General features: G+C 29.3%; 1 long non-coding RNA gene across 1 annotated transcript; it reads right to left on the reverse strand.

The window, feature by feature from the left end:
- Positions 1-294: 294 nt before the first annotated feature.
- LOC107790607 (uncharacterized) lies at positions 295-4,638 on the reverse strand. The gene is made up of 3 exons (XR_012704165.1): positions 4,309-4,638; positions 1,772-1,852; positions 295-579 (listed from the first exon to the last, which is right to left on the reverse strand). It is a non-coding gene; the product is annotated as an uncharacterized LOC107790607 (long non-coding RNA).
- Between the last annotated feature and the right edge of the window lie 259 nt (positions 4,639-4,897).

The raw sequence follows: 4,897 nt of genomic DNA on the forward strand, positions 1-4,897 counted from the left end.
TATATATATATATATATATATATATATATATATATATATATATATATATATATATATATATATATATATATATATATATATATATATATATATATATATATATATATAACTGTGCAAATTTTGGAGTAGATCCTTCAGGAGGTAGTAAGCTCCCAATTTGATGATAGTTTTGACCACATAATCTGAACGTTCTTGGCCCTCTTTTCTGGTTGATAGAGACATCAACCTTACCCCCCATTGACGTAAATGAGAAGATAGAGTTATAACTCCTAATATTTTCTCGAAAATGGCTACTTTTAGGACCTATATTAAAACCATTACAAAATGCTAAATGTGAATATAAGTAGATTTGAACATGTTGATATTAAAAGTTATAATTCCTCTAAACTGATCCAAATAAGAGTTGGTCCAAAACCTCAGGAGGCTTCTTAAGATCAGGAAGCTCTATTTTTCCACGATCACAACACATTGTGAAAATAGGTTTTTTTGAGTTGTAATGCTTGCGGATTCTTTCTTCATACCAAAAAAGCGCCCCGCACTTTTTGCATTCATATGTAGCATCTCCTATGTCCCATTAATCTGTACTTGCAATAGTATATAAAGTCAATGACAAAAGATTATTGATTTGTTTTATCGAACTGCGTTGTGTGAATAAAGAGTTTCTCATAAGTACCTTTAGTGTAAATTTCGCCACATTCAACATCCACCTCTAAGAAAACTAGTAGTTAAATCAATTAATAGGGATGGTACGTAGATATATACATCTATATTTTTCAATATAGATTGTTCTTTAATAACATCAGAAAAGTGCAAAGGTATGGTTGTCATACCTGGATATTCTTCATCATCTTCATATCCTATATTATTTTGTAACTGCCCTATTATGTGTAAAATTTGTGAGTGTATATTGATCTAAGACAATTATTACTGCTACTTCTGCTCTGCCAATCATCCATAGGCTCTCGTAGAGAAGCTTTCCCCTCATTACACACTTTACTTAAAGTAACTTTAGATTCATATAGCCACATGTAGTATAATGTCATTATTTAAAGGTAAATCAATATCTCATAGAAACATACCTTGTATGACAGTGTTGTTTATTTCAGCCTCGATTTCTAGTAAGAGAGTTACAGTAATTAATTTTCATTAATGTTAACATTGTAGTTTACTTTTAACTAATAACAATGAGAATTTCAAATGCTTACCTTCTATTATTGGAGTTTTATTTATATCTGGCAGAGAATTATGCATTTCCATATCTACAAAGTAGTAGGATTGCTAGTACTAATTGAAAGATTAATATGACAATCAAACTTTTAATACCTTCTTCGGTTGGAGTGTCATTTAAATCGGGCAATATATTGTCATCGTACACACATATGATGAGAATGTATAATTTTAAAAGTAATACAGATAGAACAAAATAAGTGAACAAAAAATGTATATAATGAAGGTCTAAAATAAGAACACCATTGAGGAACTAATCTTGCAATATAGGAATTGTGTTTAAATCAGGGAGAAGATAATTTATTTGCATGTCTACACAATAAGTTTTATATGCATCATTAGTTGTATGTCTATTAATCAACTTAGCCAAATATTATAATAAGAATAAATTATGGTAAATTAAGTTGTAACAATATCACTATAAATATATTAAATAGATGATATTGTTAATTAACTTAACCAAACTAATAAACAACAAACTATGGTAAAGTAAATTCTAATAACACAATTATATATATAGTAAATGGATGATAGTATCACTCACCATTTGTTATATCAGATAAAGGAGGAAGTCTTTCTTCACTTTCGACCGAATAGTTTATGCTTTTGCAAGGTTCAACTTTATCTGTAGAAGAGATTTGTATTATATTTAAAGTCAGGTTTTAGAAGTAACAATACATATATAAAGGAAAATTACTTCGCAAAATCAATGGACTAATTATGTTGCGGTCCTATTTGTCCCAAAAAAAACTAAAAATGGTAGAGTGCGTTTCATTTCCCTTGTTTCTATATTAAGAACAAGAAAATGAAGGTAAAAATTTGGTTAATATTCTCTCAATTTCGGCATTTTCAATTAAAAGTAGGAAGTTAAATCAAAGTGAATAACAAAGCAAAACATTTCATTAATAAAATAAAATTTAGTAAAATAGCAACAGCAGTGTCGCGGAAACAAAAAAATAATTATTTTTAATATTTGAAATGAAAATTAATACATACCCATTCATCTTTCGGTCATAACATTCAAGGATTCATTAATGAAAAGATTAATCATGCAAATTTTTTACAGTTCGAAGTTCTTGTAACATATGATTTGATAAGTGTTCAGAAATATAAAAAAAAAAATTCGCCCACCCTAAAAGTATGTTGCTGCTCATCTATTTAGCATATCTTACTTGCAGAAAAAAAAAAATCATGGTAGCCTACTAAGAAGCTGGCCTTTCAATGTGTAAAACCAAATAACATTTTCCAGGATCAAGTCCTTTTATTTATACATTGACCTCGATAATATCTTTGATGAGATTGTTTAATATTTATAAGTAATACAGATTGGAAAAAATAAGTCAAGAGTGTATATGAAAAAGGTCTTAAATAAAAAACATAAATGAGGTACATTTTTTACAATATAAGAATTGTGTTTAAATCATGGAGATGATGTGTCCTCATATATACACAAATGAGTTAATATGCACCATTAGTTTTATATAAGTACTAATCAACTTAACCAAACATTCTAATTAGAACAAAATATGATAAAATAAAAAAATACAGAATTGTAGAGGAGAAGACTTCAGAAGTGTTTATACAACTATAAAACATTGTCTTGGAGTCCGCGCATTAATATGCGCAACTTTCTAATGCTCAGTGAATCACATAAATAATAGGCAATAAGAATAATAAAGAGCATGCTTCTCGTTATTTGCCATGAGTAATTTCCTTTATTGCTTTGAACATTTAAGCAAAATGTCCGAATTCTTGATTATTTATCAGATTGCAGAAGCATATTCTTGTAATTGTTTCTAAGAAGTATAACTACTAAGTGATATATATAACTGCAAATCCAGCTAACAGAGTTATAACCAAACAAAAGAAGAAACAAAAATTATTATTCACCTTAAACAGGATGACATTTTTTACGGGGAACAATTATGTTGTCTAAACAATAAAGAATAAGCATTACCTTAGAAAGAGCTAGTGTATGATTCAATCAAAATGTACTACATTTCAGATAATTCAATTTTTTTGTTGGTTAATAGAAAAAGGCATTTAGAGCCAACTCATTGGGTCAACCGCATTTGTTAAAATTCGGAGATGATAATTCCGTCTCTCCATCCTTCTCCAATTAAATAGTAGTGTTAGTTTATTTGGCAAAAACTCAAACTTTTCATCTAAGATAAAAGTCCCTCAACGTTTGGTAATTGATTTATTTATTGAACTAACCTCATAGGAATAAAATTTCAGATACATCACCTATTGAGATTAAATATTTTTTTTTCATGTCATGATCATCGTCTAGATCCATGAGCACATAGAGCTATCAGAGTTTTTAAGGTTTTAGTTATGTTGGTTAATTTTGACCTCAAAACCATGTGATTCATCTGAATCACATGGTTCTTATCCTTCACCCTTGGCTATTATTATCTATTCTCACATCAAAATAGTAGGCACCACATAAATTGGAGGCAGAGGAAGATGATTGTTACAAAAATTATAATGACTGAGAAATAAAAGATGGTAACAGTCGGAGCAATTTTTAAAAATACACAAGTTAGAATATGATTGGAAAATAAATTTATCAACTGAATAGATTTAAGGAAAGATTTGGATGAGTTAGACTTCGTCAAAGATTTTAAGGAATTCATGTTTTTATCCTTAACGTTAAAGAAAATAATCAATTATGTTAAAATTTAGTCGCAGTACTTCAATATCGAGTGGAAATAACCTACACTGTAGTTCCACTCCCTTTTAAAGTTTGCAACACTTAGCGGTGCGATGGTAAGAACATCAATTATGTTGAACTTCTCCCACATACTTCATGTGATCAAGTTCTTTTAGAAGCGAGGTTTATAAGAATACTTTATTCTACTCTTTTACAGTAGATCATTCACTATAGCGAATGCGTAACGCATACCTGAATTTTATATACCATCAGTATCACCAAAATTATCTTCTTCCCCCATTTATATACAGAGAAAATCAGAGATTATAATATATTTTTTACTCTAATGGTCTTATAGTTGAACTTGCAAATCAAAAATACATAAATATTACTTAAGAGAGGGTAATGGTAATCAAAGAACATACCTTTTGTAACTGAGTTTCTTTTGCGCCGTTTCTGATTTTGTATGTTGTTTCTACTTGGTTCGGAAAGGAGTGTTTTTTGTTTTTCCATGAAGAAGGGCCAGTGAAGCTGCATTCGTATGTCTTTTTTTTAAAGAAACTGGAAGGAAGATGAAGTGGTTTGATGATTTTGACAGATGGAAAGTGGGAGTTGAAGAAAGATCGACTTTTGTTGAGAAGAGCAAAACGGTTTCTGACCAAGCAGTTTGAGTTCAGATTAACCAAAGGACAATCACGATAACTTTAATAATTAATAACTAAAGTTAAGGAAATAAGATATTAAACACACGTAGAATTATAGCAGGAATCATTCAAGAGGTTTTTTCTTTTCTCCTTTATTTATATTTATATATTAAAAAAAGAATTCTTAACTTAAAAGTGACCATTGGAACTTAAGGTCATTGGAGAAATTTGATGGACCATTGGAACGTGAGGCAACTCATTTTAGAATAGAACAGATAGAGTAATAATTCTGTGAATCTTTTTTGTAGCTCTTATACTCATTGCTTGTATAAATTTTATTTTTTCTGCCTCAGCCAGAGAATTTCTGCAT

This window comes from Nicotiana tabacum, chromosome 20 (assembly GCF_000715075.1).
Source record: "Nicotiana tabacum cultivar K326 chromosome 20, ASM71507v2, whole genome shotgun sequence".
Classification (NCBI taxonomy): Eukaryota; Viridiplantae; Streptophyta; class Magnoliopsida; order Solanales; family Solanaceae; genus Nicotiana; species Nicotiana tabacum.